Here is a 22,199-nt window from a genome sequence, read left to right as displayed (position 1 = left end):
GGAAGAAGAAGAGGCGTATAAAGAAGATCATCTACTACAACAACACCTCCTCCTCTTTACCAAGGGATGTCGATGACGAAGACTCCTCGTCAAAAAAGAAAACGGTTAATCAGAATTACCCTTTTGATTATTCTCGCATCCCTTATAATTCAAATGCTCATTTGCTATCTATTCCGCTCAGAAACCCCCACACTTTGATGGAGAAGACTATTAATTTTGGAGTCATAAAATGCGTAGTCACTTATTTTCTCTCCATCCTAGTATATGGGAAATTGTTGAAAATAGAATGCATTTCAATAGTACTGATAATCCTATATTGATTAATGAGCAAATACATAAAAATGCCCAAGCTACTACTGATTTGTTAGCATCCATATGGAGGGATGAATACAACAAAGTCAGGGGCTTGGACAATGCCAAGCAAATATGGGATACCCTCAAGGTGTCTCACGAGGGTAATGATGCCACCATGGTTACCAAGATGGAACTGGTGGAAGGCGAGCTGGGGAGATTCGCCATGATAAGGGGAGAGGAGCCAACCCAAACTTACAACAGGCTCAAGACCCTGGTGAACAAGATTCGAAGCTATGGAACTACAAGATGGGCGGATCATGACGTCGTCCAACTAATGCTAAGGTCATTTACCGTTATTGGTCCTCATCTTGTAAATGTTATCCATGAGAATCCCAGGTATACAAAGATGGCACCCGAGGAGATTCTCGGAAAATTCGTGAGCGGGCGCATGATGGTGAAGGAAGCGAGGTTTGTGGACGATGCTGCAAACGGACCGCTTCTTCTCTATGAGTCATAGCCTGTTGCTCTCAAAGCAACAAGTAGCAAGGAGGCGCTACCTAGTAAGGTAGCACAAGTGGAGGCTGCCGGACTCAATGAAGATGAAATGGCGCTTATAATCAAGCGCTTCAAGACCGCTTTGAAGGGATGCAAGGAGTATCCCAACAAGAACAAGTCAAAGGGAAAGCGCTCCTGCTTCAAGTGTGGTAAGTCTAGTCATTTTATAGCATAATGCCCAGATAATGACAATGACTACGAAAAAGAAAGGGAAGAAGGAGACGAAGAAAAACTATAGGAATGCGAAGGGCGAGGCACACATTGGAAAAGAATGGGACTCTGATTGTTCGTTATCTGACTTCGACGATGAAGGACTAGCTGCTTCTGCCTTCGAAAAATCCTCCCTCTTCCCCAACAAACGACACATGTGCCTCATGGCTAAGGATAAGAAGATACGTACACGAGATACACCTAAGTACACTTCTTCTAGTGATGAGGAATCTTCTGACGATGAGGTAGATTATAGTAATCTATTTAAGGGATTTGATAGATTTAAAGTAGATAAGATAAATGAATTAATTGATGCTCTTAAGGAAAAGGATAGGCTGCTAGAGAAGCAAGATGATATTCTGTATGAAGAACATCATAAATTTATTAATGTTAAAAAATCTCTTGCTCTAGAAATTAAGAAAAATGAACTATTGTATTCTGAGCTATCTGCTTGCCATGATTCTATTTATAGTCTTAAAAGTTTAAATGCTGATTTAAATGTTAAGCTAGAAAAAGTGAATGTCACTAGTTCATCTATGGAGCATGTGTCTATTTGTAATAGATGTAAAGATATTGATATTGATGCTTGCAATAGACATGCCTCTACCATTCTTAATTTGAATAATGATGTTGCAAGTCTTAATGCTCAACTTAAGACTTGCAAGGATAATTATGAGAAATTAAAATTTACCAGGGATGCTTACACCATTGGTAGACACCCCTCTTGACAAGGAGAAAGGGAAGGCTCCTATGGCTAATAGCTCTTCACATGACCAAAAGAACCATGCCTATTTTTATGCTCATGTTAAGAATGTTTCTAGTGTTGCTCATCATGATAGGAGTTATAATCATGCCGCTTTACTTGTATGTCATGATGCTACATTTAATTCCTATGCCAGGGTTGCATCTAGTTCTTCATATGCTCATGGTAGGAATAGATCTAGGCGACATCATATTGTTTCTAATGTGCCTAGGAAGGCATCAACTGGACCAGCAATGCTTTATCAAACATGTGATGCTTCATTTGTACTGTTATGCAAAAATGATAAAGTACTTGCTAGAAGTTTGGGACCTAAGTGCAAGAGAGACAAAACTTGCATCTGGGTTCCAAAGTCTATTGTGAGTAACCTTGTACGACCCAACAAGAGTTGGGTATCTAAAACCCAAGCTTAATTACCTTGCAGGTTTATGCATCCGGTGGCTCAAGCTAGATCATTGATAGCGGATGCACAAACCACATGATGGGAGAGAAGAAAATGTTCACCTCCTACGTCAAGAACAAGGATTCCCAAGACACTATCATCTTTAGATATGGGAACCAAGGCATGGTCAAGGGTTTGGGCAAAATAGCCATCACTGCCGAGCATTTGATTTCAAATGTGTTTCTAGTAGAATCACTCGGGTACAATTTGTTGTCTGTAAGCCAATTATGTCGTATGGGTTATAAATTCTTATTTACAAATATTGATGTATCTGTCTTTAGAAGAAGTGATAGTTAATTAGCTTTTAAGGGTGTATTAGACGACAAGCTCTATTTAGTTGATTTCTCCAAAGAGAATGCAGATCTAGATGCATGCTTAATCGCTAAGACTAATATGGGCTGGCTTTGGCACCACCGTCTAGCACATGTTGGGATGAAGAACCTTCATAAGCTTCTAAAGGGAGAACATGTGTTAGGACTAACTGATGTCTGTTTTGAGAAAGACAGATCTTGTGTAGCGTGCCAGGTAGTAGAACAGGTGGGAACCACTCATCAAAGCAAGAACGTAATGACGACATCAAGACCACCGAAACTCCTACATATGGATCTCTTCGGGCCCATTGCTTATCTTAGCATCGGGGGAAGTAAGTATGGTCTTGTAATTGTTGATGATTTTTCCCACTTCACTTGGGTGTTCTTTTTACAGGATAAATCTGAAACCCAAGGAACACTAAAGCGCTTCCTAAGGAGAGCTCAAAATGAGTTTGAGCTGAAGATGAAAAAGATAGAAGCGATAATGGATCAGAGTTCAAGAATCTTCAGGTAGAAGAGTATCTTGAGGAGGAAGGCATCAAGCATGTGTTCTCCGCTTCGTACACACCACAACAAAATGGTGTAGTAGAGAGAAGAACAAGACACTAATTGACATGGCGAGGACAATGCTTGGAGAGTACAGGACGCCTGAGCGGTTTTGGTCGGAAGCTATGAATACAGCTTGCCATGCCATAAATCGACTCTATCGGCATCGCCTCCTCAAGAAGACATCATATGAACTCCTTAGTGCTAACAAACCCAATGTTTCCTACTTTCGTGTATTTGGGAGCAAATGCTACATCTTGGTAAAGAAGGGTAGACATTCGAAGTCTTCTCCCAAAGTTGTAGAAGGGTTTTTACTAGGTTATGACTCAAATACAAAGGCGTATAGGGTCTTCAACAAATCGTCAAGATTAGTTGAAGTCTCTAGTGATGTTGTATTTGATAAGACTAATGGCTCTCCAAGAGAGCAAGTTGATCTTGATGATGTAGCTGAGGTTCTGACAGACACAATGCGAACAGTGGCAATAGGTGATGTGCGACCGCAGGAACAACAATGTGACAGAACCTCCCAAGTCATTAGGCCCACCTACAGTTGTCCTTGTCCATCGGACCTCGGACAATCCTGTAGATGCACCTGATCACTTGACAAGTTCGGTATCTGTATTCTTTACCTTTCCCAAGAGCGTTTCACCCGTCACACAGATATTACAACACATCGGAGAAACGAATACGCGGAAGCAATTACAGTAACTTAATTTACATTAAAATATAGAAAGAGTGATATTATTATAGACCAGCGGTATATGAGTGCAAAAGTAATATTATTACAGACCAGCGGTATATGAGTGCAAAAACCCCTCCTGCTTAAAAGTATAAAGTTTTTAAGGAGGACAACATCCTCCCGAGGCTTCACTCTTGAAATTCTTCCTTTGGCACCACCTTAGAGCAAAAGCAACAAAAGTTTGCTGCTTCCTCACCTACAACAACATGGGTTTGGAAACCCTGAGTACGAAGTGTACTTTCGCAAGTCTTACCCGTCAAAATAAAAGACTCTCAAGGATATGCTGGCTTTGAGGGAGTCAAGGTAAGGCTTACTCAAGAATCAAGACTCTGTTTGCCAAAATGCTTACTAACAGTGGATCCTTAAAAATCCAGTTTTATTAGCAAGTTAAGTCATTACCTGAATCTAGAGCTCTTTCTATTCTAGTTCAAGCACTTGACCTATACTAGCCATCTTTTTATCAACCCTTCTTGTTCACTGGAATGCTATGTGTAGGGTAGTGACCAAGTCTTCGTGTCCAAGAAGTAACGGCGATCCGAATCGATTAATACCCAGCTGGGGATCTCCAATCACATGACATATATAGCACTTAACCCTTGCATATATCAACTCGCCATCGGGGTTCTTAAGACTAGATCAGGTTCACGCCAACCGAGAGCACAGATACACCATCGTCTAGCTTCTTGCCACGGAGGGTACACGCTACTCTCGCCATCTCTCTACTCCCATTGTGTGTTATCTTATTCTGGTATTAGTCTGCCCGAGGCAAAGCTTACCCATGATGAGGCATGTGACCAGTTAAAAGGTCCTCGATCAACAAGCCTACATCGAGACGGTCCTTAATCGACTCAGACGGAGACACTACACCGAGACTCTCTTCTCGTGCAAGTCACCCGCCCGGTCTCAGCTTTATCATTTCAACCCAAAGTTTGGTACCTGTCAGAGGTACATCTTTTCTGATGTTGAACCCATCACGGCCATGATGGATCCACCATCAAGTCTTATTTTCGAAAACATCCTTTCCCACTTGAAGCATCATCTTTTGTCAAAACAAAACATTTTTTTGTCTAGAGCAAGACTAAGCATTAGAAAAACCTTTTCATAAAACAGGTGATCAAGGAAAGTAATTAATTTTCCAAGGAAGGAAATGCATCAGTGGTTTAGCACACAACTCCTATCACCTAATGCATCAAGCAAGTGAGAAAGAATTTAAAATAGCAAGGAGGTGGCAAATGCATCGGGGCTTACCTTGTGTTATAGAAGAGTCGGGCTCTGCTCCACAAATATCAAAATAAAAGCAGTTCCCGGCAGGTGGGTCTTCAGGTTGGTGGTGGTGCAACTCCTTCTTCAACCACTACTTCTTCTTCGTTCTCTATATATATCATATATAACTATGAATGCTCATGTAATGCTTATGAAAATGCAATGATAATAAAGGTACATCATATTAGGTCTTGAATACAATTTTCCTTCACGGTATTCCAGGAAACTAGGGTTTTTGGAGTCAGTATTTTATTTCATAGGGCAGACACTACTTAGAGGATTAGGGTTTTGGGATTTAGGTATTAAACATTGTCCAAATCATGCCTAACTTCACCCAAGGTTTTTAAATATCATTTAAAGCTTATCCAAAAAGTTTGGTGATTTTTGGAGTTACTAATCAATTTCTAAAATTCTAGAGGTATAGGTTTAAGCCCTTTTAAATACTAGATAATTCCTTGTTTGGACCAAAAATCCTAAATTTATTTTTATTAAATACTATGAAAATTTAGAAGTTCAACAAAATTGGTCTCATATTTTTATTATTTTTCTCGAATTCTTTATGGATTAACTTTCTCAGAAAAAGAAAAAGGAAAAGTTACCAACAATACTGAGCTGAATTCAGCCCGAGACGGCCCACGATAGGCGAAATGGCCGCGCGCACGCCCGCGCAGTTGGTTTTGCAGAAAGGCCTCTACCGGTTCAAAAATCAGAACAACAGACCTTGGCCCTATTCACACGTCTCACTGACATTTACACTAAGGTCCTCTATTTTTTATTTCTTCTCTAGAACAGACCCTAGCCACGATGCGCTCGCCGTCGGCCACCTTGTTGCTCGGACTGGCCATGACCAGCGTTGGCTGCCCGAATTAACCAATGGGCAAGCATTACTGACCCGAGGCGATCCTAGAACAAGCCTAATTTGAGTTAATATGGCCCTGGCTTAGCCCGACCACGGCGACGGTGAATACCGAATACAAATCCAAGTGTTCCGGTTGATTGAGTGTGGTCAAGCATAAAGGGTTGAGCCGATGAGTATCACGAGCATGCATGGGTGCTAAAACATGATCAAGGAGAGCAGGAGCAGACCTGGGAACGGCTGGCCACGGAGCGCGGAGAATTCTTGCTCGGCGGTGTCTGAGAAGGGGGAAAACGGTGTCACGACGGGCTCTGGTGGAATTAGGAGGTCATGTTGGGGCTATATGGTCGCAAAGGGCTACTGATTCACCGTGCACCACTAATTTGGGGGAGAGGTGGAGAGGATTCCGTGAATTTTTGCTTCAACCGAGCTCACTGGTGAAGTGGTGAGTACCTCGCTGTGGGTGGTGGGGCTATTTATAGGCACGACGGTCCGGCTAGCGATCCGCGGCCACGGATTGCATTGTCAGTGCATGGTTACCACGTAAGGAAGAGACACAGTGAGGGAGGAGCGAGGCACGAGTGACACGGTGGCGGAATGGCCAAGCCATGGTGACCGACGGTGAAATATCTCCGGTCAGGCTCTGGCTAGGTTCGCGGAATCTTGACACGGCCCGAAGTTATCTCCCCGCGATCGATCCCTTCCCCAAATCACTCGAGCACATCCAAATCTACAGTGCCCCGGATCTTTGTCATCACTCTTCCGATATTTTCAGTGCTCTGATCTTCAGTGTTTTACTGAACCGACCTCCTTTCACCCTCTCTTTCTCTTGATTCTTGTTAAGAACAGGGTAATCTCCATTAATAAAGATTGTTCACTAAACAACAGTCTTCAAACTTACTATAGAATCCCTGGACCAAAACTGAATGGAATCAAAGATATGGTGCTTCCAATTCGGCCCCATTTCACTGTGACCATTTCTTCTCTTGAATTCAGTTTTCAGTAACACTTCGACAGCTCGACATAGTTCTGACAGAGCAACTTTGGGCTGTTGTTTCTTTAATTTTTGTACAACAACCAGGGAATATGAGTGTACCAAAGTTACTCCCCTACAAACCAACTTTAATCTTGTTACAAACGTCTTAGTCAATGTCGTTACCTAGAAACATGGGTACCCCTGGTTACAAGGGGAAGGCGCTGGGCCAGCAGAGAAGTCTCTGGTTGCATGGAGAACAGTTCTCCACCATGCCTCATCAGCCGCCCTAGGGTCGCCACATGGCGAAGGGAAGGGACGTGCTCCAGATACACGCAGTGGGTCTGGACCTACTGCGTGGAAGGCACCGGACCCCGTGCGTGACGGGCGGACCTCTGAGATGGGTCCCGGATCCCTTCGAGCGGGGTCCGGACTAATCATCGCCGGGTCCCGAGATTCTGGGGCAGGGAATACCCAGACCCTGCCCTAGAAGGGGTCCGGGGACGACATGTGTCCAGACCTAGCCTGGTGCGAACCCGACCACGCAACGTCCCTATTCCCTGGCCAGGCGGAGGCCTGGTGCAGTCAAGAGGCCTACTATGCAAGACGTAAGCGTACGGGATGGGCCTGACATAAAGCCGCTGGGTCACGCTGCCCCTGCATTTATTGTTGAAAGGACGCGCCGTCTGGCTACCTCGCTGACAGGAGATGTGCCCCTTCAGCCTTAAATGCGCCCTGTCCACCCAACCGACAGGGCGGCGCCCAAGCCATCCTACAGGCGGCATGTATGGCTATTCCCGTTGGCCAACAGTACACCTACGTCGTGGCATGCGCCGCACCCATCATAACTCGCGCGTTACCGAGGGTGCTGCAGCAAGATATCAATACTGAACGCACTGCGGATATCATGATGCACGGAGATTACACAAGCTGGGCAAGCAGTAGCTCCATCCTTCCATTTGTCGCTGGGCCCATGTATCGGGGCTCAATACCTTTGTGCATGCCCCCTTCAGCTATAAAAGGGGAGGCATGCGGCGTTACAAGGGCATCCAATCTTAGGCTCACTCAGTCACTCACAAGTTCATACAAGCTCTCAAGCAATACATCACACAGTGGAGTAGGGTGTTACGCTCCAGCGGCCCGAACCACTCTAAATCCTTGTGTGTTCTTGTGTTTATCCCATTTTTCCGACTAACAAGCAAAACACTTAGGCCCCTCCTCATCTTAGGATTTAGGGCAGGTGCACTCCGCCACCCGGTCGGAGATTTCCTCTCCGACATTTGGCGCGCCAGGTAGGGGGCTAGGCATTAGGTTTTTGCTTGTTTTCCTGTTCGACACTATGGTCCATATCGCCGAGCATCGTGACGAGACTTCTGAAGACTTCCCCATGGAGGAAGAAGCCGCATCTTTTACGCCACAGAGCTCTGGCCACCCGGCGCTTGGTGTCGCAGCCGTGTGCCCCGCGCGGCAGCGCACACCAGCGCAGGCGCCCCGGACTCCATCAGGGGTTGCTCCCGCCGGAGCGCTCTCTGCGGCCAGAGAGTTGTTGTGCCACCCGCCAAGCCCTACGGCCTCGCCAGGGGCTATGAGGCAGTGGCATGATGACGTGGATCGCCTCCTTAGCATGGCGCACACTGGCTCGGTCAGGCCCAAACCTCGATCATCCCGGTGCCAGTACGAGGCATCAGCCTCGGAGCGCTCGCCCTCGGTAAGGGCTACCCCGACTGAAGATCTACGAATAGAGCTCAACTGCAGGCGCGCAGAAGGAGACGCGCAAGTTCTTCCAGAGGGACCAGAAGACATGCGGGACGAACTCAATCGCAGGCATGCGGGCAAAGGTGCCTGTATCTCTTTAAAGAAGGCGCGTGTGCGCTGCGGCAACTTCGGGCAAGATTTCGCTGCGGTCGCACCGCGGGCCCTAGGGGATGCTCGATTCCAGACCAGCATCCCGTTGGCTAGAGTGGGCTGCGCTGCCCTAGCGGACCACCTCCGCGCGGCAACGTGGCCACCCAAGTTTCGGCCACATCTGCCGGAAAAATACGACGGTACGACAGACCCGTTAGAATTCCTGTAGGTTTATGTCACCGCCATTACGGCAGCAGGTGGAGGCACCACCGTAATGGCAACCTACTTCCATGTAGCCTTGTCTGGGCCAGCCCGGACTTGGCTCATGAACCAAGCCCCAGGATCCATCTGCTCCTGGGAAGAGCTCTGCGCACGATTCGTGGCAAACTTCGCTAGCGCTTACCAGTGGCACGGCGTGGAGGCGCACCTCCATGCTGTAAGGCAGGAACCTGGGGAGACCCTCCGGGTGTTCATTTCCCGCTTCACCAAGGTACGTGGGACAATCCCCCGTATCTTGGATGCTTCCATCATCACTGCTTTCCACCAGGGGGTACGTGATGAAAAGATGTTGGAGAAGTTGGCCACGCATGATGTGGATAACGTCACCACACTCTTTGCCCTAGCTGACAAATGTGCCAGAGCCGCCGAGGGTCGCGCATGGCACTCGGTACCACAGGCCGAGGTTACCTAGGTGGGCGGCTCGAATGTCGTCACCCAGGGCGGAGGCAAGAAGAAAAAGAGAAACAAGAACCGCGACCACAGAAAGCCGCAGTTCGCTGTTTTAGTCGTTGCTGCCACTGCCGGGGCCCAAGGTGAGCGCAGCAAACGCCCACGTCCCCAGGGAAGCAGCGGTGGCACATGCCCAGTGCACCCCAACAGCCGCCACCGTGCCGCCGACTGCCGTGAGATTATCAAACTCACGAGGCGCGTCAGCGAGCTGCGCGAGCAGTCCTCCAAGGATGTCTCGCCGCCCCACCGCCGACCAGGCCAGAAGGAAACTGACGAATAGGCTCCGGCTGTGGAGGGACGAGACCTCAGCTACCAGTCGCCTGAGGGGGACCTAAAGGACGTTTTCACCGGAGATTCTGACTCCAGTGATGATGGCGACCATCACAAGAAGCTGTATGTAATGTACGGCGGAAGCTGGGAGCTCATCTCCCGCAGGAGTGTCAAGTCCCTACAACGGGAGGTTCTTTCGGCGGTCCCAGGGGTCCCCAATACTGCTCCACACCAGCGGTGGAGGGGCACCACCATCTCCTTCGGGGCATCCGACTGCCCCGACAACATGGCGAGGGCCAACGTGCTGCCGCTCATCACCGCCCTTGTTGTCGCCAACATGCGGCTACATCACGTGCTGATCGACGGAGGGGCCGGCCTCAATGTCATCAGCCATGCAGCATTCAGACAGCTGCAAGTCCCGGGGTCGCGGCTGGGGCCTTCTCGCCCATTCTCCGGGGTGGGCCCGCATCCCGTATATCCCCTCGGGAGCATAACGCTCCCGGTTACGTTTGGGACGGAAGAAAACTTCTGCACGGAAAACGTCCAGTTCGACGTCGCGGAGGTCAACCTCCCTTTTAACGCCATCATTGGGAGGCCGGCCCTGTACCGGTTCATGGCCATTGCCCATTATGGGTACTTGGTCCTCAAGATGCCGTCTCCCGCTAGGATCCTCACCATGCGGGGCGACCGCACCGCCGCACTAGCAGCCGTCGAGAAGCTACACACCCTGGCGGCCGAGATTGCTCGGCCGAACGACGGAGGGAAAGGCCCCTCGGTCCCCAGTGCCAGGGCGCCCTCCAAGGCGCCGAAAGTGCAGCCGTCTGGGGCAGACGGTGGGCCCGCAAAGACCATCCAGGTCAGCGCAGACCCCTCCCTGACCACCCGCATCGCGGGAAATCTGGGGGGAAAATAGGAACTCGCGCTCGTCGCCTTCCTCCAAGCAAATGCCGACGTGTTTGCTTGGGAGCCATCGCAGATGCCTGGGATCCCCAGGGAGGTGATTGAGTACCATCTAAAGATCTACCCAGACGCCAAGCCGGTGAGCCAGAAGCCACGAAGACAGTCCATGGAGCGACAGGACTTCATTCGTGAGGAGGTCCAGAAACTATTGCAAGCTGGCTTCATCGAAGAAGTTCATCACCCCGTGTGGCTGGCCAACCCAGTCATCGTGCCAAAGGCAAACGGGAAGCTTCGGATGTGCATCGACTACACCAGCCTGAATAAGGCATGTCCCAAGGACCCGTATTCTCTGTCGCGTATAGATCAGATCATAGACTCTACCTCGGGGTGCGACCTTTTGTCCTTCTTGGACGCCTACTCTAGTTTCCATCAGATCCGGATGTCTAAGGAGGATAGGAGGCATACCGCTTTTGTGACAGTGGATGGAATATACTATTATGTTGTAATGCCCTATGGTCTGAGAAACGCCTTGCCAACATTTGTTCGGGCGATGAGTAAGACCTTCGGGGACCTGATCCGGGACAAGGTGGAGATCTACGTCAATGACATCGTGGTCAAGACTAGGGAGGGGTCGACTATAGTGGAAGACCTGACCCTGGTTTTCGGCAAGCTGCGGGCAACCCGCACCAAGCTAAACCCGGAGAAATGCATCTTCGGTGTCTCCGCAGGGAAGTTGCTGGGGGTTCCTGGTTTCGTACCGGGGCATTGAAGCTAACCCGGAGAAAATCAAGGCTATTGAGGTAATGAGGCCTCCCACCCGTATTAAGGACATCCAGAAGCTTACGGGGTCACTGGCAGCCCTTAGCCGCTTCATTTCGAGGTTAGCTGAGGGGGCACTGCCCTTCTTCAAGCTCCTACGGAAATCACGCCCATTTGCCTGGACCGAAGAGGCGGAACAAGCCTTTCAAGAATTGAAGCAGCACATAGCTTCGCTGCCGATCCTGGTTGCTCCGGAGCTAGGGGAACCGTTGTACTTGTACATTGTGGCAGCTGCAGAAGCAATAAGCATGGTGTTAGTCGCCGAAAGGGCGACACAAGAAGGATAGAAACCTGGAAGCTTAGGACCAGCTATAGAGACCCGGACTGTCTAGAAGCCGGTCTACTACGTCAGCGAGGTCCTCTACGAAGCAAAGGCCAGGTACCTCGAGACGCACAAGCTCCTCTACGCCGTGTTGGTCGCATCCAGGAAGCTACGTCACTATTTCCAAGAACACAAAGTTGTGGTGGTGACCTCCTTTCCGTTAAAGGCCATCCTCTACAACCCAAACGCCACTAGCAACATCGCCAAGTGGGCGGCAGAGCTCGTCGAGTTCCAGCTAGACTTCCAGCCCCGCCACGCCATCAAAAGTCAGGTCCTGGCCGACTTCATCGTAGAGTGGACTCCACCTCTGTGCGCCCCTGGGGCCCCGGGTCCTGCTCCGGACCCCACACCTGCGAAGCGCAGGGGTCCGATCTTCACCGAGCCCCACTGGACGCTTTTCTTCGACGGATCCGCCCGCCAGCAGAGTGGTGGCGCGGGAGTAGTCCTCATTGGCCCAGGCGGAGACCAGCTGAAGTATGTGGTGCGTCTTGAGTTCAAGGCCACCACCAACATGGCAGAGTATGAGGCGCTGATCTTCGGCCTATCCGCGGCCCTATCCCTAGGGGTCCGCCAACTCCTCATGAAGGGGGACTCTCAGCTAATCATCAAGCAGGTCCGCGGGGAATGTAGCTGCAACGAGCCCAGACTCGCAGCTTACCTTCTCCATGTGAAGAAGCTGGAGAAGGACTTCACGACCCTGGAACTACAACATGTTCCCCGAGCCAACAACTTAGCGGCAGATGACCTCTCCCAGAGGGCATCAACTCGGACACCCGTGCCCGAGGGCGTCTTCGAAAGACGGCTGCTGAGACCCGCCACCCAGCCGGCCGAATTGGGCGAAGGGGGCGAGACCGGCACCTCGAAGCCGGCGGTCCCGGTGGCGTCCCAGAACCCACCAAAGGATGTGTGTGCACTAGGGGACTCCGCTGGCCCTTTAGTGCCACAATCAACAACTTGGGAAGCGTGCCAAGCTAGTAAAGTCCTGCGAAGCGTGCCAGTACCATGCAAAGCAGATACACACACCAGCTCAGGCTCTGCAAATGATTCTGCCCTCTTGGTCGTTCGCCGTATGGGGGGTGGATATCCTGGGACCATTTCCCAGGGCTGTCGGTGGGTACCAGTACCTCTTTGTCGCTATTGACAAGTTCACCAAGTGGCCGGAAGCCACCCTTGTGGTCAGCATCACCCAGAGCGCTGCTGTCGCCTTCCTCAAGTTGATTGTCTGCAGATTCGGGGTTCCAAGTCATATCATTACAGACAACGGGACCCAATTTACAAGTCGGATCTTTCAGGGGTACTATGAAGGCATCGGCACCCAGCTCTGCTTCGCATCCGTGGCCCACCCTAGGAGCAACAGACAGGTGGAAAGAGCAAATGCAGAGATTCTCGGAGGACTCAAGACACGTACCTATGACTGCTTAAAGAAGCATGGTGCAAATTGGGTCAGTGAGTTGCCCTCCGTGCTATGGGGGAACCGGACCACACCCAGCCGAACTACCGGGGAGACCCCATTCTTCCTGGTCTACGGGGCTGAAGCCTGCCTTCCCCCGGAAATCATTATGGGCTCCCCACGGGCCTAGTCGTTTGATGAGTCTGTGCAGGAACAACTACGACACGAGGATGTGGACTTCATCGACGAGCATAGGTGGCGAGCAGCAGTACGAAATGCACAGTACAACCAAGCGCTCAGGCGCTACCACCAACGGTTCGTGCATAGTAGGAAGTTTGAAGTCGGGGTCCTGGTTCTAAGGCGAGTTCTGAACCGAGAAGGGCTCCACAAGCTCTCTCCCAGCTGGGAAGGGCCCTTCAAGGTGACGGAAATATGCCGCCCCGGGTGCGTCTGCCTCGCCACAGATAACAGAGTACCTCTTCCCAACCCCTGGAATATAGAGCATCTCCGTATGTTTTCCCGTAAAAACAGAACTGGGGGTTCAGTCTCTTTCCCTGTAACTAAGAAGCGCATTTATATGCGCCAGCCCGGTGAGGTCCGCCCTCAATAAACCCGGTCTGTTGGCCTACACTCATGTATATCCAGTTATAAGGGAGGGGTTCGACCCACAGAACTGTTTTATGTTGGTTTTGTTCCCAAGTTTACAACCATTATTACTATCTCAGCCACCCATGCAGTCTCCCTCCCTGGCTGGTATAGCGACATCCGAATTGAGTAGCCAGACCCGACAACCAGATGATGGGGTGGTTCGGGGCCGTGAAGTCACTTAGCATGTGTAGCATCCCAAAAATTCAAATCCTAAAATTTTCTCAAACTCGCTCTAAATTCAAAATGAATTTCAAATTTCATTTCAAAATGTTTGTTTGCGAGTTGATATCAACAAATAAAGTATAGTGGTCTATATTCTCTCCAAAATCCTCCTCAAATATCCTACAAATATTTCCCCAGTGATCCCCCTCAAATTGTTTCCAGAAATATTGCCCAGATATTTCCCTAGTGATCCTCTTCAAGTTCTTTCCAGAAATACTGCCCAAATATTCCACCGATATATCTCCAGATATTTTCCTCCTAAGAAATACCTTCAGAATCATTTTTCAAGTCCCCACAAATATTATCTTCATAACTTTCCTCATGCTCATACATATATGTATGCCTCCAGTGTCATACGGTGAGCTCTACAAGCTAAATCTCACTCATACAAGACAAATACATGCTAATCTCCCACTAATCCTCTCATCCTCCTACTAATCCTCTCATCCCTCCCCCTAATCCCCCACCATGGCTATAAATAGAGGGGCAAGGGCCTCCTATCATCCCACCCCAAGCCATTTCATGGCAACTCTCTTCCCCCCCACACACACACCCACTCCATGTTCCACACAAGCACACACTAGCACAAGGATCGTTCGGTCGTTCTTGGATCGTTCGTCCCCATGTTCTTAGTTTGTTCGTTCATTCGTCCGATCATTCGATTGTTCGTCCGATCGTTCATGGTTCGTTCGCCCGTTCGTCCGATCGTTCGATCGTTCGTCCGTTTGTCCGTTCGTCCAAATAATCTTTTTCCTGCCGTTATGCTGCCGAAATTCCAATCGTTCGTTTGTTCGATCATTCGATCATTCATCGTACGTTCATAGTTCCTATTCATCGTTCATCGTTCGTTCATAGTTCCTATTCATCGTTCTTCCAGATAATCTGTCCTGTCGTTATGCTGCCGAAATTCCGATTGTTCGTCCGTTCATTCATAGTTCCTATTCATCGTTCAACGTTCGTTCATCGACACTATTCATCGTTCGTTCATACGACTATTCACCATCACTATTCACCATTACTATTCAGCATCATTACTATTCATCAATTGCATCTATGGCAACCTTTTCGTCGTCACTATTCATTGTTACTATTCATCGATCATCCGATCACCCCAAATTTCAACTACTCATCCGTCATGTTGTCCAGTCCACCTAAGACCAGCCAGACCAATATTTCAGTCATACGAACTCCGGTGACTGTGATTTTCCTTCCAGTGGGATCTTCCCATCTGGTCACCCATCCCAGGTTTCTCCAAGTTGAGCATGCTTAACTTTGAGATTCCTTCGAACCAGGCTTCCACACTCCGATTCCAATAATTCTTGTTTCTAATATCTTATCGAATTATTCCCTATCCAACCTTGTCGTCCCTTAAGCATGGTTCATGTTCCAGAAAACTCCCAAAATACTCTTGTCCCATATTCTGCCTATAACTCTCCTGTTCATACTAAGTTAGACGATTCATTCATCACTATTCTCACCAACAGTGAACTTTAGTGTGCTACACAACATACACCCAGCTATAAATACACCCAGCTACCCTCTCCCTCTCCACACACACTTAACACCCTCAGCCAAGGCAAACACCCTACCCACTCAATTACTCCGCTCTACCGGCTACACGCATAGTGTCTCTTCGCCTCCAGTCCACCCTCCTGGTAAGCACCTCCGCTCCACCACTAGTAGTATCTCAACACCACATGACACAGATTCTACTCAAGACTCTACCCATCCATATATCGCTATTCTGACCACTATACTAAATATTTGTTGGTATACTTGCTGGTTTTTATGTTCGCTTGTTCATGTTGCATAGTTATCGGAGCGTTCGTGCTGTCTCGTGGAGGCCAGATCTGCAAGTCTACGCCAGGCGGTGGAGCCAGAAGCCAGTTCTGCGAGCTCTCCTTCCCCCTTCGCCGGATAAGCACGGCAAGCTCACTGGATCCCTTTGATGCATAAATTACCTATGATTTTTCAACCACAACCCTCAGCCTGTTATTTTATGCATGATATGATTTTGAGACAAGTTATTATGGCCATCCAGCCGTTTGCCGCAATCAATCCTTAATATATTTGTTACAAATGATTTGAGAAAAGGTGTGAGTTTTCAAAAGAAAATGCTTTTCAAAATGTGTATGATGAAGGGTTTTCACCCTTATCACCTTTGAGTAGGGATGATCAGGGACTCCCTGGTTTAGGGGAGGGCCTAAGGTGATGGCTCAGCTGGTTTAGGTGTGAGCAGAAGGATTGTCCCCTCATATAAGGACCGGTTTGTCATCCTTCACTACCTGTACTCATGAAAAGTATAACCACTCGAGGCTGTATGGGCAGTCACTCAATCTGAACTCGTACGGTCCAACCCCAGGGTTATCAAGGCTGGGGAGCACCGGGAGGATAAGGAGGGGGAATGTTTTGTCCGATTTGGGCATGGTGGTGGCCTGACTCCTTCCGGTATAACCATTAACGTTAGGACGTGCGAGGGAAGAAAGATATTCGGATTCAGATCTCATTGGCCATGGGATCGCAGAGCCGGACTAGTGGGTAAAGTGTACCCGTCTGCGCAGAGTTCAAACCTATTCGAATAGTCTGTGTCCACAGGAATGGACGAGTCTGGTGTGGTATGGCAATTAGTATTTTGTTTTCAAAATAAAAGAGATGCGTTTGAGAAAAGTGGTTTTTAAAAGGTCCGGCGGTTGAGCCGTGAGCTATGGTGGACAGGAAGTCCAGTAGCTATTTTTGAAATTGAAAACCAGTGGGAAACTGCTGAGATACCTGGATGGTTTAGTCCAGGGGATTTTGTTCTATATTGAAAAACTTCCAACTCCTTTTGGAGAGGATGCGCTTCGCAAAATACAAAAATGTTTTTCAAAACAACCCTGCACAAAATATTGTTGTTTCTGCAAAATATCCTGAGCTCCACATATTCCATGCATTATATCTGATTTCCCCATTCCGCGAGTGAAGGTGGGCTGCTGAGTACGTTTGTACTCACCCTTGCTTATTTGTTGTTTTTCAGAAAAGGAGATCGGGTAAGAGTTACGACTGTTCCCAACCTTGCATGTGGCTGTTGGACCGCTGATTTGCTTCGCTGCGTATATCGGGCTGCTTCAGCCCCACTCTGATGATATGTTCCGAGTTGTGGACCAACTCTTAAAGTTGATCGCCACCTTTATAGGTTTGTCTCGTTTAAGCAGATCTGGAATCATCTGATGTATAAATGTGTTTACTAGCCTCCTAGGACTAGTAATTGTATCACATTTGAGTCCCAGAGGATTGGGGACGCTTCAGGTGGTATCAAATCTGTTACGTTGGCCGCAGGACGTAACCCTTAGCCTGATCCAAAAGTTTTTGAGTCAAAACTATTTTCTTAAAATAAATTCTTGCTCTCATCCCTTCATTTCAAAAATGCTTTCCCCCTTTCCTTCTCTCAGAAGTCAGATGGAGGTCCGCTGCCAAACCAGCTTTTGCCAGAACGAAGATGGTTTCCCCAAGTTGCTGAGAGCATGCACAGTCCGCCTCGGAATCAGGAGCCAGCCAGAGTATGATGGTCGTGAATTCGTCGAGCATGGCACAGAGAAGTGTGTCGTGACTGTATACATTGGATCCAGTCTGCACCATGTGGAATGGAGTGTCACTGCTGCTAGGCACAGATTCAAAGACACCTGCCAAGTCGTCGCCCGCAAGGCATTGATGACCCTGTGTCAAATTTATGAAGAAGTGGTCGACACCCCGCTCAAATTCTTTTCACCCTTTCAGAGAAACCGTCCAGTTTGGTTGGTCAGGATGCGTGCATTGGAAGAGTAGCAACTGCTTGAGGACGACCCCACAGTCGTGTACCTCACTGCATACCTACTCACCCTGGATGCATAGTATGATTTCTTGGCTCGGCACCACCGTCAGATGATTGCCCGGCAGAAGATACAGAGAAGCGCAACCGTCAGCTCCATGTGGATCTCACCACAGCTCAAGCTTGTGCAACTGCATTGGAAAGTCGTGAAGTCATTGCGGTTGAAGCCCTGAAGCAAGCCAAGGATGAGCACGTCCAGAAGCTGATGGAGGCCTACTTGGTAACCCACAACCAACGTAGAGCCCTGCGGATCCAAGAGCCCGCTTCATCCAACCCACTTCAACCCATGAGAGCTGAAGATCCCCAGATTCTTGAAGGTCGCCCAGTCTCTATCAGAGGAGAGATGAAGACTTGGGAACTCCCGGAAGGAGCCATTGTCTTGGAAGGAATTCCAGTCTTCCCTCAGGCTATGAATAAGCAAGAGCACCCTGAATCCTCCCAAGATCCCCGCCCAAAGTTGTTTGAGCCCCTCACCATGAAGAAGATTCCAGCACCATCCCTTGAAGTCAAGGAAGAAGCTGCAAGCACCCCGCCAGCACTGCCGCCCTCTGAGGAGCTACAAGAGCTAGTCCCGCTTGAAGAAGAGTTCGACCCCGTGTTGCCATCTCAGTCGCCGCCAGAAGAAGTCATCAACATCAGCTCCCTCTTGACCCATCCAAGAGATGTCTAAGATTGAAGTTGTGTGTCAGGCTCGCTAGAAGAGAAGCGGCCAGATCTGAGTTAGTTATGCCCAGTCCTCTGCATGCATTAGGTAGTGAAGTTTTTCTTCACTTTGGCCAGAGCCCTGTATGTATGAGAGGTAATCGTGTAGACTCTTGTTTTGCAAAACTCTAATTGTGTGGCCCCCTAGGGCATTTCAAAATGAATTTTGCTTGATGTTTTCTCCTCTTTTGAGTGCATATGTGATGCTTTAACGTTAGTGCTCATAAGTCGTGTTTAGCATAGTTCTCAATTCAGGAGCTGAGCAATAGTAGTTATACTTAGCCCCTGAATCTGAGTAGTCCGTGCTCTGGAAAAACTCTATTCTTCCCTTATTCAAAACATTTGATTTGTTTGTACTTATCATTGTTGAGCTTGTGTGTTTTCTTTCTTTTTAAGAAAGGTTTTCTCTAAAAATATAGATCACGAATTAGATCCAATCCTCACCTTATGCTTCCATTCTCATCTTAACCCATCTCAAGAGAAAAGCACCTTACCCAAGAAGATACCGGGAAGCTTACCCTTGAAGCCTGGAATAAACTATAGAAGAAACCAGTCCAGCCGCTCAGTCAAAAGGACCGACCGTGAGAATCAAAGCACTGCCCCTAAGTCAAAGTAAACAGAAAAAGAGGACAGAAGGAGTTATTACCATACAGAGAGGCAAAGATTCTTGGAACCAGAGACCACAAACATTAGGGTCATTGACCCCACCACTCACCCGTGCCCCTCGCACGCGTGCCCGCCTCCATGCGCACTACCACCACCCCACGCCCCCTTTGCAGCGCACTACCGCCACCCACACCCCCTTTTGCAGCGCACCCACCGCCATCGTCGCCGGCAACAGGCCCCCCTTCCCCTTGTCGCACCTGCTGCCTCGTGTCACCTGCTGCATCACTACCACTCCATACCCCCCCCCCCCCCCGAGCACCCCCGCTCGCCTATAAACCCCCCCCCCCCACCAGCTCCCTCAACTCTCATCTCGCTCAAAGCAAAGCACACTCCAGATAAATCCCCTCTGCCAAATCGCAAGCAACTCCATTTTCCACTCCCTCGCCCCTAAGATCACAATGCTTGGTGATTCTTAGGTTGAAGACTGTTGTACATGGTTCATAGTCTTTGGTTTCCTCCAATGTATGATGGTAATACTCTTTGATAGAATCCTCCAGTGGGGAGAGCAAAGAGAAAGAAAGGGTCAGTAAAAAGAAGATAGCGAAGAGAAGATAAGAAGAAGGTTCTCCCAGAATCAACCATGTGTCAGTCATCTCTCCGCAGCCTGCTTAAGTAGCAGTAGCAGAAGAAGGCCCCGTAACACCTTGTTATGAGGTACTTCAAGGAGTTCAAATCCCCAAGATTCAAGAGTCCTACCCTCATTCATTTTAAGTGGGGTAGTATTCCAGTAAGGTTCCCGCCATGGAGAAAAAAAGAAGGCATGTAGCAAGCTTGTGGAGGACCAAATCATCGAAGCATATAAGTTTCTGGATTAGAAGTGGTCACCCAAGTTTTGTTGATGAAGCACCAGAAGACTAATCAAGGAAGGAATCCATGTGGGAGTTCGCAAGAGGAAGGTTTGTGTGTTGGCATCGATGCTTCCTCAATAAGCTAGCTGCCAAGCGAAACCTAGAAGCCTGAAGATGATCTTGAGTAGCCAGAATCAGCGTTTGCAATTGGCAACCAGATGCTCCTCAAAGGCCGGATTTTGTTGAAGTTCCATCTCCTCAAAGAGTCTGCAAAGTGAAGATATGTAGCTGAAGTAAAGCTATACCCATAACCCTTCTAAGCCGAATCTCGAGGACGAGATTCCTTTTAAGTGGGGTAGATTTGTAGCATCCCAAAAATTCAAATCCTAAAATTTTCTCAAACTCGCTCTAAATTCAAAGTGAATTTCAAATTTCATTTCAAAATGTTTATTTGCGAGTTGATATCAACAAATAAAGTATAGTGGTCTATATTCTCTCCAAAATCCTCCTCAAATATCCTACAAATATTTCCCCAGTGATCCCCCTCAAATTGTTTCCAGAAATATTGCCCAGATATTTCCCTAGTGATCCCCTTCAAGTTCTTTCCATAAATACTGCCCAAATATTCCATCGATATATCTCCAGATATTTTCCTCTTGAGAAATACCTTCAGAATCATTTTTCAAGTCCTCACAAATATTTTCTTCATAACTTTCCTCATGCTCATACGTATATGTATGCCTCCAGTGTCATACGGTGAGCTCTACAAGCTAAATATCACTCATACAAGACAAATACATGCTAATCTCCCACTAATCCTCTCATCCTCCCACTAATCCTCTCATCCCTCCCCCTAATCCCCCCACCATGGCTATAAATAGAGGGGCAAGGGCCTACTCTCATCGCACCCCAAACCATTTCATGACAACTCTCTCCCCCCCCACACACACCCACTCCATGTTCCACACAAGCACACACTAGCACAAGGATCGTTCGGTCGTTCTTCGATCATTCGTCCCCCTGTTCTTAGTTTGTTCGTTCGTTCATCCGTTCGTTCGTCCAAATAATCTTTTTCCTGCCGTTATGCTGCCAAAATTCCGATCGTTCGTTCGTTCGATCATTCGATCGTTCATCATTCGTTCATAGTTCCTATTCATCGTTCATCGTTCATTCATAGTCCCTATTCATCGTTCTTCCAGATAATCTTTGTCCTGCCGTTATGCTGCCAAAATTCCGATAGTTCGTTCGATCATTCGATCCTTTGTCCGTTCGTTCATAGTTCCTATTCATCGTTCATCGTTCGTTCATCGTCACTATTCATGGTTCATCGTTCGTCCATCCGAACTATTTGCCATCACTATTCACCATTACTATTAATCGTTACTATTCACCGTTACTATTCATCGATTGCATCTATGGCAACCTTTTCGTCGTCACTATTCATCGTTACTATTCATCAATCATCCGATCACCCTAAATTTCAACTACTCATCTGTCATGCTGTCCAGTCCACCTAAGACCAGCCAGACCAATATTTCAGTCATACGAACTCCGGTGACTGTGATTTTCCTTCCAGTGGGAACTTCCCATTTGGTCACCCATCCCAGGTTTCTCCAAGTTGAGCACGCTTAACTTTGAGATTCCTTCGAACCAGGCTTCCAAACTCCGATTCCAATAATTCTTGTTTCTAAATTCTTATCAAATTATTCCCTATCCAACCATGTCATCCCTTAAGCATGGTTCATGTTCCAGAAAACTCCTAAAATACTCTTGTCCCATATTCTGCCTATAACTCTCATGTTCATACTAAGTTAGACGATTCATTCGTCACTATTCTCACCAACAGTGAACTTCAGTGTGCTACACCACATACACCCAGCTATAAATACACCTAGCTACCCTCTCCCTCTCCACACACACTTAACACCCTCAGCCAAGGCAAACACCCCACTCACTCAGTTACTCCGCTCTGCTAGCTACACGCATAGTGTCACTTCGCCTCCAGTCCACCCTCCTGGTAAGCACCTCCGCTCCACCACTAGTAGTATCTCAACACCACATGACACAGATTCTACTCAAGAATCTACCCATCCATATATCGCTAT

This window comes from Zea mays, chromosome 8 (assembly GCF_902167145.1).
Source record: "Zea mays cultivar B73 chromosome 8, Zm-B73-REFERENCE-NAM-5.0, whole genome shotgun sequence".
NCBI lineage: Eukaryota > Viridiplantae > Streptophyta > Magnoliopsida > Poales > Poaceae > Zea > Zea mays.
Note: the sequence above shows the minus strand (reverse complement) of the source record.